Below are 13,910 nucleotides of genomic sequence, written 5' to 3'. Positions count from 1 at the left end.
AGAGAGAGAGTGTGTGTGTACAACTGGGGGAGAGGCAGGGAGAGAGGGTGAGACAGAATCCCAAGCAGACTTCCCCCTTCAGCACAAAGCCCGATACAGGACCTGAACCCATGAACCGTGAGACCATGACCTGAGCTGAAATCAGGAGTTGGATGTCTAACTGACTGACCTACCCAGGCACCACACCTGGATATGAATTTTTATCTCAATATATATGTTGCAATAATTTTGTCCCATTACGTAAGTTACCTTTTAATTTTGTTGATGGTTTCATTTTCCGCGCAGAAGTTTTTTAGTTTGATGTAGTTCTACTTGTTTACTTTTGCTTTTGTTGCCTTTGATTTCCATGTCAAATCCAAAACATCTTTGCCAAAAACGACATCAAGGAGCTTACTGCCTACTGTTTTCTTCTAGTTTTATGGTTGCAGGTCTTACATTCCAGCCTTAATCCATTTCGAGCTGATTTTTATGAATGGTATAAGATAGTGGTCCAGTTTCATTCTTTTGTACTTGGCTGTCCAGTTTTCCCAACACCATTTACTAAAGAGGCCGTCCTTTCCCTGGTATATATTCTTGGCTCCTTGGTTGTAAATTAATTGACCATACATATGTGGGTTTTTTTTTTTTTCTGGCCTTTCTATTCTATTCAATTGATCTATGTGTCTGTTTTTATGCCAATACCATACTGTTTTGATTACTATGTTTATTTTTTTTATTACTATGGCTTTGTAATATAGTTTGAAAACAGGGAGAGTGATGCCTCTAGCTCTGTTCTTCTTTCTCAAGATTGTTTTGGCTATTCAGGGTCTTTTGTGATTCCACACAAATTTTCAGATTGTTCTATTTCTGTGAAAAATGCCATTGGAATTTTGATAGGAATTGCATTGATCTGTAGACCACTTTGGGTAGTATAGACATTTCAACAATATTAATTATTCTAATCCATGAGCATGGAATACCTATTTATCTGTGTCTTCTTCAATTTCTTTCATCAGTGTCTTATAGTTTTCAATGTACAGGTCTTTCACCTTCTAGATTAAATTTATTCTTAGGTATTTTATTCTTTTCAATGAAATTGTTTTTTTTTTTAATTTATTTTTTGTTTTTTAAAATTTACATCCAAATTAGTTAGCATATAGTGCAACAATGATTTCAGGAGTAGATTCCTTAGTGCCCCTTACCCATTTAGCCCATCCCTCCCTCCCACAACCCCTCCAGTAACCCTCAGTTTGTTCTCCATATTTATGAGTCTCTTCTGTTTTGTCCCCCTCCCTGTTTTTATATTCTTTTTGTTTCCCTTCCCTTATGTTCATCTGTTTTGTCTCTTAAAGTCCTCATATGAGTGCAAGCATATGATTTTTGTCTTTCTCTGACTAATTTCACTTAGCATATTACCCTCCAGTTCCATCCACGTAGTTGCAAATGGCAAGATTTCATTCTTTTTGATTGCTAATACTCCATTGTATATATATACCACATCTTCTTTATCCATTCATCCATCGATGGACATTTGGGCTGTTTCGATACTTCAGCTATTGTTGATAGTGCTGCTATAAACATGGGGGCGCATGTGTCCCTTTGAAACAGCATAACTGTATCCCGTGGATAAATGCCTAATAGTGCAATTGCTGGGTCGTAGGATAGTTCTATTTTTAGTTTTATTTTTAGTTTTTTGAGGAGCCTCCATATTGTTTTCTAGAGTGGCTGCACCAGCTTGCATTCCCATCTTTTCAATGAAATTGTAAATGAGATTGTGTTTTAATTTCTCATTCTGATAGTTCATTATCAATATATAGAAATGCAACAGATTTTTGTATATTGATTTTGTATCCTGCCACTTTACAGAATTTATTAGTTAAAACAGTTTTTTTTTTTTTTTTTTTTTGGTGGAGTCTTTAGGGTTTTCTACACATACCATGTCATCTGCAAATAATGACAATTGTACTTCTTCCTCTCCAATTTAGATGCCTTTTATTCCTTTCACTTGCCTAATTACTCTGGCTTGGACTTTAAATACTACATTGAATAATTTAAATACTATGTTGAATAAAAATGGTGAAAGCATGCATCTTTGTCTTGATCTTCAAAAAATATATTTAGTCTTTCACTGTTTAGTATGATGTTAGCTATGGGTTTTTAATATATGACCTTTATTATGTTAGATATTGCATTTTCAAAAGGAATATCTTTTTGCTGTATAACCTTTGGTAAGTTACATTGGACAATGCGATTAGGCATGTTTTTGATGGAAAGCAAAATATGGAGCATATTTTGTTTAGATAACATTAAGGTCTAAGAGTTGATTTAATAAATGGACTGTCCTAACCCATATTAGAATCTTCTGAGGCTAAAATGCAAACTGTTCACAAGACAGATCTAAAAAAAACTAGTGATTGGTATTGAGGGAATGGATTCATGAAGGCAGAAACCAGGAACATTCTGATAAATGCTTGTTCTCTTCTACAGGGAAAAAGAGGGAGTCAACCATGTCCCCGTACATTTTAGGCTAAAAGTGTTACAAGAAAAGCTGGAAAATGATTGGGGGAATCTCCATTTCCTTGGCCTCCATTAGATTCTAGATTACACTCCTGACTTCCTTCCTATCCCTCATCCACTCATTCCTTTGAGAAGAGGACTGGTTTGCCCAATCGATGAGTTGAGTAGGAAGGGGTGGGCACCTTACCCCCCTGTCCTTTTACTGCCACTTTCCAAGGTGTCTGCCTGGGGGGCATTCTAGCCTCTGCCCTGCTCTGTAGTAAGCTCTGAAGCCTGAGGGCATGTGGTTATCCACGGATGCCTGTGACCCTTCAGGTAAGTCTATAATCATTCAGGGGTGAAATGCTAGTCCTTCTAGATGTACCCTTAAGCCATGTTTTCTAATCAACATGTTAACAACACAGACAGTTTGATCTCTGCCAGCTTTTGATTTGTATCTGTTTGTCTCCAGTGCCTTCTTTCTCCATTGATCACAGACTTAGGTGAGAAAGAAAGGAGTATTATTTTGGCTTTCTAAACTCCCAATACTATGGAATACTATACAGCAGTTAAATGGCTCCACATTTTTATAAAAATGGAAAGATGCATTGATAAAACAAGGCTTTTTTTACTAGTTTTTTTTTTTTAATTTTTAGTGTTTATTTCTTTTTGAGAGAGAGAAAGAGAGAGAGAGCACGAGCAGCAGAGGGGCAGAGAGAGAGAGAGGGAGACACAGAATTGGAAGCAGGCTCCAGGCTCTGAGGTGTCACCACAGAGCTCGATGCAGGGCTCAAAATCACAAACCATGAGATCATGACATGAGCCGAAGTTGGAAGTTCAACCGACTGAGCCACCCTGGTGCCCCAAAAGATTTTATTTTTAAGTAATCCCTACACCCAGTATGGGATTTAAACCCACAATCCCAAGATGAAGAGTCACATGCTCTTCTGACTAAGCCAGCCAGGAGCCCCTAAACATTTTTATTTGTAAGTAATCTCTACACGCAATGCAGGGCTCAAACTCACAACCCGAGATCAAGAGTTGCATGCTCCACTAACTAACTGAACCAGCTGGGTGCCCTATAAAAGAATCTTATTGTTAATTTAAAAAAACAAGTTGTAAAAAAAGATAGGTACAATAAGACCCTATTTATTTATTTATTTATTTATTTGAAAAAGCTCCACAGGCTCACAAATCTCTGTATTTCTCTATGTACGCCTATACGTGTAAATACCTATGGAAAGTTATAGACGGACATACTCCTAACTAATAACAGTGACTTCTGTATGGATACTTGATTTTTTTTTTGAGACAGAGTGTCAATTAGGGAGGGGCAGAGAGAGAAGAAGAGGGAGAATCTCAAGCAGGCTCCACACTGTCAGCACAGAGCCTGACACGGGGTTTGATCCCACAAACCGAGAGACCATGACCTGAGCTGAAATCAAGAGTTGGGCGCTTAACCTACTGAGCCACCCAGGCACCCTGATTTTTTTTTTTTTTTTTTTTTTTTTAGTAATAGACTATTTCTGTGTAATTTATAGTTAAAAATAAAAAAAAATCTGGCATGTGTGTAAAGTGTCTGGCTAACAGCCAGCTTGTTTTGAAAGTTCAAAGGCTTTTTCCTATTACTTTCTGGTTAGGAGTTGTGAGATTTCCCTAATTAGGGTGGTGGGGATGGTGTGGACCTATGGGCCAGATGGAGCCTAGGGGCCACAGGGTGAATGCAAGCTCGGTCCCTGAGAGCAGACTCTGGGGGTCCAGGTACCACAAAGGACTGGGGAAGCTTGGTGGGCAGGTTTGGATTTGAAGCCGGTGCTGGTGGAGCTAAAGGCCCACGCTGAAATTGGGACTTGATTTTTATCGAGCACTTTCTGTGACATACACTTGCAGGTTGGCCTGGAGTTGGGCTAGGCAAAAGCTGTGCATTAAAGGCTTGTTAAGTGTCTGCCTTTGTGAAGTATCAAAGTACCCAAATATTTCAGGTGTGTGCAGTAAATTGTGTGGCTACTACCAGAGCTTATATCCTGACATATAGAACAGTCCTGGTGTGTCTTTGAAGATGACTCTGTATCTGCAGATCTGTCCCTGAAAAAGCTCTGTGTGGGTGTTGAGTGGCGAAATGCAAGAGTATAAAATTTGATTTTCTCCTCTCTGCCAAGGTAAATTGTAGTTTACCTTTTAACCACCAGGGGGCGAACGCGTGTCGGCCAGAGATCTGGTTTTGGGCTGGGCGGGAGCCAAGGGGGATAATTACCTCCAGGTGTGGGGGACTCTGCAGCCTCTTCCCTGAGGCCATAGAAATTAACCCTTCAATTGTCCAAATGGTTTATTTCTTTTTGACCATTGGTTCTGCCCTATGGTTGTTGGCTCTAAACCAGGTTTAGAAAGACACTGTTTAACAAGTTTCATTTAACTCTCGATTATCCCAGTGTTCATTTGAGAACTCTTCCAGCTGATTGCTTCTTTCTAATGTGTTTACCCTTAGGCGCTCTGCAAATATGGCAAAAATTAAATGGGAGAGGAGAGGACCCTTTGTCCTCATTTTTGTCATCAAAGACTAAATCACACACAAAAAAAGACCCTTTCCCTGTAAACAGAAAGAAAAGAGAAAAATGGCACAAAATTCCAAGAAGCAACATTCCATCTTTTGTTTATTTGTCTGTTTTGTTTGTTTAGTTTTAAGGTTGTGAGCAGATGGCCTAGCTACATCAATAACACATGAAGTCAGAGCTTACGAGGAAAGAGTTAGCTGGAGATTCTGGAGGGCAGGCTGTGCTAATAGCTCAACCCATCTCCCTGGGGCACTATTTTTCTAAGTATAGTCTGCCTCATGCATTTGAACCACCTGGGGGAAGGAGGTTTATAAAAATGCAGCTTTCTGGGCTGCATCCCAACCTACTGAATCAGAATCTAGATCTTGGAATCTGTCTTTTAAATGAGTTGCCTAGTTGATTTCCTATGAATATACATTACTTTTGAGATATGAGGTAGGCCTCCTGGGATGAAGTAAGAGGGGAAATGTGGCAGCAGGGATATTTCTGTGTCTGGTTTCCAGAACCTTACCCCGAGGTAAAGGCCACATTCCCCAGGAAGCTGCCCTGTGGAAAACAAAGTGGGGGAAGCTGAGTCTGAAGATGGACAGGAAAGGCTGTAAGGCTGTAGGAGATAGACTGGTGTGTCATTGGGAGCCTTCTGGCAGGAGACTGGGGATTATTGGACACCCCAGGAAGTTGCCCGAAAGCATCTCTGAGGACTCCTTGTTCTGCGCCTCTCAGAAGCCCCCAGTAATCTCAAGCACAGTATCCAACTATAATATTGGTATCATCTGCAGCGCACCTGAGAAAAGTTCCTCTTGCCCCCAGATATCTCCCTTACTTGAGGAAATCTCACTTAATCACACTTCTGTAATCTCACCAAGGATAGCTTCATTTGTGCGGGATTTGTGTTTTGTTTTTAAATCTTTTCAAATGCAAATCCTCTTGGGGAAATGAAGCTTCTATTGACAGGTTGGAGGGAATTTTCTCATTACTTCTCGTTGCACACTTGTGACCTCCCACACCGAGAAGAAAAAGAAACATTTTTTACTGAATGGAGAGGAAGAGGTAATTTTAGAGCTGAGGGGATTTGAATGAAGGAGGGCAGAATGGGAATAGAACACTGATTGATTCCAGGGACACTCTAAGCAGGGACTTCAAGAGCTGTTTCTGGTCTTGCAGGGCTTCAAACCCTAGGATAATTCTGGCCAGAAGAAATAAGAAATAGTGAGTACTTGTAGCAGGAGTGAAATCTTGGTCTGCAAACTCCAGAATGGAAGATATAGAACTTTCATCTGTTTGGCCTCCCTATACCTGCCTATCGACTAGGTGATGTCATGATAACAAGCAGCCTCCAAATCTTACCACAATGGAGGCTTATTTCTTGTTTATGTTACCTGTCTGCTGTGGGTCGGCAGAGGGACTCCGCTTGCTATGTCACTTAGGGATCCAAGGTGAAGGACTCACCTCCACCATTACCTCCCCAGTGTCTGGCACATATTACACAGTCACAGAAAATAAAAGGAATGGATGAATGAATATATGAACAAACAAATAAATAAGATGGAAATTTCTCATTGGGGTCTCAGGCATTTGATTCAGCCTTCAAGGTGTGTGATACACTGAACACTCTTAAATCAATGCTTGCAGAACTGGGAAGGAGTTAAACTGATGAGTCTTACCAACAAGAACAGAAGAAAAGAAGCTGAGGAAACATTTTATTCATGGAACCATACAGGAAGAGAGGGGAGACAAACATAATCGCATTTATATTTCTTTAAAAATTTTAATGTATTGGGGTGCCTGGGTGGCTCAGTCGGTTGAGCATCCGACTTTGGCTCAGGTCATGATCTCATGAGTTTGGGCCCCACATCGGGCTCTGTGCTGACAGCTCAGAGGCCGGAGCCTGCTTCAGATTCTGACTCTGCCCCTTGCGACACGCGCTCTGTCTCTCTCTGCCTCTCAAAAATAAAGAAAACTAATAAAAAAATTTTTTTTAAAAAACAAACAAAAAAAATTTAATGTATTTAACAAAGTAATATAAGCACATTTTTTTTTTTTAATTTAAATTCTACAATGTTCTACTCTTGTGTACCAGGAATATACTCTGATACCCAGAGGCAGATTCTTGGGTTCAGTTTTTAGGTAATTACCTCTGTGTGTCTGTTATGCTCACACTGCTGTTTCTTGGTTCATCAATGTTAGACATTATCTCTTGACTTCCTGTTGTGAACGATAAGGATCTAGCGTGCTCACACCCCTCTCCCAGTAGATGTACGTTGTCATTTTCAGTTCTTCTTGTGGTTACTCTTTTAAGTGATGGACATACATGTCTCTTTCTTGTTCCAATGATTTTAGGCATTATCTCTGTGACTTTATTAAAAGTCAAAAAAGATTGCCTTTCCCTTAAACTCTTCTCTCCATGCTCTACTTCCCAATTTCCAACGTCTATCATTTTGTTTTCACATTGTCAAAACTGGTAAAAGTTTACATTCTGTTTTGTAACCATAATTTGTTGCTCCAAACTTTGTCCAGCTTGACTCTTCAAAAAAAATTTTTTTTTAATGTTTATTTATTTTTGAGAGAGAGACACACACACTGAGTGTGAGTGGGGGAGGGGCAAAGAGAGAGGGAGATACAGAATCCAAAGTAGGTTCCAGGCTCTGAGCTGTCAGCACAGAGCCTTACATGGGGCCTGAACCCACGAACTGAGAGATCATGACCTGAGCTGAAGTCAAATGGAACCACCCAGGTACCCCCATCTAGCTTGATTCTAAAAGGTCAAAGTCTCCAGGAGAGGAGAAGAATGAGGAGAGAGATTTGAGAGGTTCCTGAGACAAAGCCTGACCCAAAATGGCCTCTTAGATGGGATAAGAGGCTTTATTCAAGGCCTCCAGAAGTGAGTGGGAGCTGAGTTATTACCTGTCATTACCTGTGCTCAGGGGCTAAGGCAGCTGTTCTTTGAGAACTTCTCAAGGTAGCCCACATCTCACCCAATGTCATGACAACTGGTGATTCCTGTCCATCCCTAAACCTTAGCTCAGCCCCTATTTGTCTTACCATTGGCTAATCCTCAAAATATAACATCCTGAGACGTCAATAAACTCCCCGAAAGGAGCTTTAAAACTCATCACGGGTTGGGGGGCCTGGGGTGGCTCCATTGGTTAAGCATCTGACTCTTGATTTCAGCTCAGGTTATGATCTCACTGTTTGTGAGTTCCAGACCCATATCCCGCTCTCTGCTGACAGTGCAGAATCTGCTTGGTTCTCTCTCTCTCTCTCTCTCCCTTCTCTCTACCCCTCCCCAACTCACACACACACTCTCTCTCTCTCTCAAAATAAATAAGTAACTAAAAAAAAAAAAAAATTCAAACAAACCCAAAAAAATCTCATCAGGGGCAATCCTCTACAACTGATTCTGAAATCTGAGGTGGTGCAAAGCTCCCCAGCTTAAAACTCCCCATCCAGCCACCCTGGGGCCAGAGCAGTAGGTATGTGTCACCCTTCCTGCAGACTTTTAACATTTTTTTTTTAAGTTTATTTATTTATTTTGAGAGAGAGAGAGCAAGGGCAATGGGAGGGGCAGAGAGAGGAGAGAGAGAATCCTAAGCAGGCTTCACGCTGTCAGTGCAGAGCTCAGTGCAGGGATCGATCTCATAAACCGTGAGATCATGACCCGAGCCAAAGTCAAGAGTTGGGCGGTCAACTGACTCAGCCACCCAGGCGCCCCTCCTACAGACATTTAGTAGACTCCTCGTTTTCCTCCTCACTTCTCCATCTGCCTCTGTCATACCCACAGTATGTTGTGAGGCAATTCTGGTGTTTCTACACATTTTATGACAGACTTTTGTCGGGACAACCTTTTCCAGATTGCATGGCAATCATACTTGGAAGCCAGCAATGTCATTCTCTGGGTCAGAAGACAGTCTTGTTTCCTGACCAGTATAATAAAGATACTGTTTTCCTCTAGGGCCTGGGAAGGGGGGGAAGTTTTGCTAGCAGTTCCCTTATAAGATTGGGGGTTTCCTCAGCTGCAGTATGACCTCTGTGTGGGCAGTATTCACCCAGATGGCTCCATATCATCCCCCTGAGGGCTGGGGGGGGGGCAGGTGGATCTGGTGGAAACTTTTGGGGCTCCTGCTGCCTGCCATGCTGGGAGTAATAAACTGTATCTGCTCGGGCTGGTTGTTTCCTTACTGCCTATGACAGCATGGGAAGTCAGCAGACGTGGCAGCTGCATGGTCATGCTGTTTAGGGACAGCCTGACAGTTTGACACAGACCCTCAGAAGGGCTTCGGGCTTCTTCCTGAGAGTTAGACCTTCCCTGTATATTCAAGGCAGTGGCTTCCTACGTTCACACGCCTGCCTCTGAACTCCCTCAGCTGCAAGGCCTCTCCTCTGTTCTCTTTACTGTCATTCGGATGAGGTGTCAGGTGTGGTCAGCGATAGATTATTAATGTGTGTGCTCTGATTACCTAGTGGGACCAGAAGCTCCATTTGCAATTCAACCTAGACTGAAAAAATAATACAGAGAGATCTTTTTGAGATGTTCCGTAGCCTTGTATCCTACAACATTCAACTAGTAAATTGCAAAGCATAACGCACCATAAAAAGGGATATTTTTGCTGATTCCAAAATCTCTTTTTTGCGTGCCTCCTCAGATTTTCACCGTAAGGATCAGCAGAACTTTTTAAAGAACAGACGCTGAATGATATTTTTTAGTAGCATGAGAAGGTGAGACAGGGGAGACATGGTGCCCTCCACTGCAAATCTTAGGGGCTGCCTCTATGGGTTATTTTACAGAACACCATTCACACATTCCTGTATGTGGGGGCTGGAGGAGCCTATAGTTACCAGACTCCTGCACAGCTAGGGCTCCTCAGACCCCTCATCCCATGAGACTTCGAGGTGGAAATGAGGCTCCGGCTGAGGGCCGGGAGGCTGTATTTTCTGGAAAGGGCCACCGTGGAGGTTTTGATTCTGCTGGAACAACTGTGGTGGGGTCTCTATTGTTTAATATCTGATGTCGTGGGCATGGTTACTGCTAAGTTATACAGCATCTTCGGATCACCTAGAAAAAGACACCTAATGTGGCCTAAAGCACTTCAATTCCAACCATAAAAAAGATTGTCATTAGGACACACTGATGCATTAGAACAACACATCATCTGCTGGAAATTGAAATATGTAACCTAAGATGTCTACCATGTGAGTAGCACTCCCTGGGATTACAAAGAGAATCCTGCTAAGAGACACTAAGCAGCCTGCAGTGGCAATAGTGAAGTTATTGTTAGTTTGCTAGGATGCTTCCCTAATCCAAGGCTGGTTCCCTCCACAGTCTTCTCAGAAATGCATAAGTCTACCTGATAGCTTTAATTAATCCCTTTCTGCATGAACTAACTAGAGGGAGTTCTTGTCAGCCACTCACAACTCTGATCACTACAGACAGAAAACACAGAGAAGGTAGCAGCAGTGAGGAGGAGAGGAGGAAAACGAAATGAGTCTTTGGGGTCTGTAGAGAAGAAAATAGGTGGGAAGAGAGATGTGATCTTCCTCTTCGCTGCTGGGAAGACAGAGTGAGTTCCTTTGGAAAGGACCTGTCATGTACATATTTGGGGGAGGGTTATCGGTTCAATTAAGGAGAAGAAATATATGAAAAATGAATGTACTAGATATTTTTATTTTTTTAAGTTTATATTTTGAGAGAGAGAGAGAGAGAGAGAGAGAGCATGAGCGGGGGAGGGAGAGAGAGAGAGGGAGAGAGAGAATCCAAAGCAGGATCTGCTCTAGCACAGAGCCTGACTCCAGCTTCGATCCCACCAACCATGAGCTGAAAATCAAGAGTGAAACGCATAACCTGCAGAGCCACGCAGGCGCCCCTGTGCTAGATATTTTTAAATCAGCAAAACATCCCTTTTCATGATGCTTTGCAATGTACTCGCTGAATGATCTTGAGGAAAATAAACATGAGATCCTATTTGTTACCCCTGTGTTGGAAAGGAAGTAGCTGTCTGATCCACGCCACAAATTGATACGCTGATGAAGCCCAGACCCCAAGTCTGGAAGGATGTCCATTAGAGGGTTCACCAGGCCAGGGTGGGGGGTGCTGGAGATCCAGGGGGTGGCCTCTGTCCTATTTCATCAGCTTCCTGCCTGGTTTTCCTCACTGGGGTGGAAAATCTCAGCTCAGAACTGTGTGAGCAAGATCACCTCTTTCTCCTTTGCTGTCCCCCTTTTAGTTCTCTTCTTTCTGGTAAAAGCTAGGTGGGGGGAGGGAGGGCCAGGTCCTCGATTTTGTCATCAATGTAAAGACTGTATCTCCACCTCTAGCTGCATTTCTCCTTGCAGATGGAAAATACAGAGGCCCCTCAAGGCACAGAGAGGTCTTGCCTTCATTTTCTACCTCCTTGGATTTCTTATCTCTTCTGTCCCCCCCCCCCCCACACTGTGGCTCTTCCTTTCTTACCCCTTTTGTCCTCTTCCTCGGTTTGCATTCATTCCTTCTGCTTCATCTGGTTCTTTTCTGGATGGATCCAGGGCTTTGGGCCAGGAAGGTGCTAGAAAAGAGGGCAAGAGAGGCCTCTGGGAGGGACTGCCTTTGGGGAATGGCAGAGGGAGGTATCCAAACCTTTGACACCTTCCAGTTTAACAAATCTTTAGGTTAGTAGGTTAAGAAGCATGGCTGCCTCCTTTGTTATTCTAATCTATTTTGTATTCAACCCAGGAGAAGAAGGGTGCAGGAGGAAAAAAAAAACCGTTTTCTGCCACATATAAAATATTGCAGATGTTAACTGATGATTACAAAGACAGTAAAGCAGGCCAACAAACTGTTGGGGGGAGGGGGTTTGCTGAACTGACTGTTCAGGACAGATGCTCTGGAGGATTGAATTACAGAGAGTGAGGCTGTGGGTGCCATCCATCCCCCAGCCCTGCTCAGTAGGGCTGGGAGCTATTTCCAGCCTGTGGGAATGAGAGAGCCTGCACTACGTATCTTTAGGAAGCACTTGATTTTATTCCTTGTTTTGGAAAATGATACCCACCTCTGCATGCACATGGGTTCCTTTTTTGTGAAGTGTTACTCGGAGACTCAAAATAAGGAACAGTGATAGACTGGGCATGTGTGGGTTTTGGTTCTTCTGCAGCCATTCCCCCTCCTCTGGTAACAGCCCTATGGTTTTGTGGGGGGACACCGTGTCTTCCTCACTCTCCAGTTTATATAATCAGTGAGACCAAACCCCACCCACCCCAGCGCCCCTATTCCAGCTGGCACTTTACATCGACCTAAGCAATTTGTCACGGTGAACGCACTGGGGTGTCCATGTGACTTAAGCTGGGATGATGAGAATCAGCCCCAGGATTTTGCTGTCACATTGTGACAGTGGGGCTTGCCTTCTGCTATGGGTGCTAAATGGATGGGATATAAGTCTGGAGTGGCTCCTGGCCTTTTTTTGTGAAAGCTTGCTGGAGAACAGAGCCCAGTGCAAGGCATCCAGTTGTGCGACGAAGAGAGAAGGTTCCCCAAAACCTTATCTGAGTGTTTGCATCCAGCTGCAGCTGAAACTGATAACGCCCCAGGACCGTTAGCTATTTGTGCCCGTAAGTCTTCCCTCCTCCCTTTTACTTTCGCCGTTTTGCATTTGAGTTTCTGTCACTTGCAACCAAAAGGGTCCCACCTGGTACAACTGGGTCCAGAAAGCCCAGCAGGTTTGTTAGAGTTACTGTGCTGGGCCCAACAGAGCGGGCGCTGCTATGCCTTTGCCTCTGATGCTACTCTTGCAGTGGATGAAGCCTGCAGGCTTCTTTCCAGGTCATGTTTGACTCGGAGTACATACACAGCTGCCTCTGAGAAAGATTGCCAGCCAGGAGTCGCAGCCAGGCCTCAGCTAAACAGCCCACATGTTCAGTTCTGTGCTAGTGTACCCAGGGCTCTCCAAGGACACCCAGCAACAAAAACGAATGCACATAAAGGTCTGACAGGAGTTCAGAAAGCTGATGTTCCACTCGCACCCATGTGAGAAAAAAAAAAATGGTTCTCAGACCCCCTGCGAGAGACAGCTCTTGGCTCACTGACAGGAGCTGATGTGAAAATGTTCCTTGAATGGAAGGCAGAAGCTGTTAAGGGTATGGAAGATTGGAAAGGAGAGGCCACTTTGATATTTACTTGTTTGTCTAGCGAACATTGATTGAGTGACTTGTATTGTGCTAGGGACAGAAACACTAATAAAAGGCAAAGTTCATGCTCTCGGGAAGCGTGCAGGTAGGTCAGGGAATCAGGCAAGAAAATTGATGGATAAATGTAATTAGCGATACCTCAAATGAAAATAGTAGAAAGTGATGCCCATCCAACATCGTCCATCCATTCTTCCTTAGTTCATAGAATCCTGATTTTATCCCAAGAGGCAAGATGTTCAACCCTCCCCAGGCTCAGGATGAACCATGATAGACCTAAGCCAGTGATTCTCAAATTTTAGTATGCATCTGAATCACCCTCGGAGGGCTTTTAAAACCCAGAATCCCAAGCCTCCCCTGAGCTTCTGATTCAGTAGATCAAGGTGAGGCCCAAGAACTTGTATTTCTAACAAATTCCAGGTGATGCTGCTGCAGCTGACCTGAGTTCTGCTAATCTAAATCAAGAATGGTCCACTGGTTCTACCATCCTGGTGTTTGGGTTAGGGATGGACGCATGACCAACTCTGGCCAATGAAGCGAAAGGGAAAGCCTATGGAGGACCTCCAGGAAGAATGCTCACTTCCAGGGAAAAAGGGAGTTGAAAAGAGGCCTGCCCTTTCATCCAACTTTGAGTGGAGTTATGGAGGACATATTGTTTGGAGCTTCCGTTGGCATGTTCTGACTTTGTGGATGTGGCTGGGAGACTTGGAAAAATGCTAACCCAGAGCCCTG

Source organism: Panthera tigris, chromosome A1, assembly GCF_018350195.1.
Source record: "Panthera tigris isolate Pti1 chromosome A1, P.tigris_Pti1_mat1.1, whole genome shotgun sequence".
Taxonomy (NCBI): Eukaryota; Metazoa; Chordata; class Mammalia; order Carnivora; family Felidae; genus Panthera; species Panthera tigris.
The sequence above is the reverse complement of the archived record's forward strand: the minus strand, read 5'-3'. Positions refer to the sequence as shown.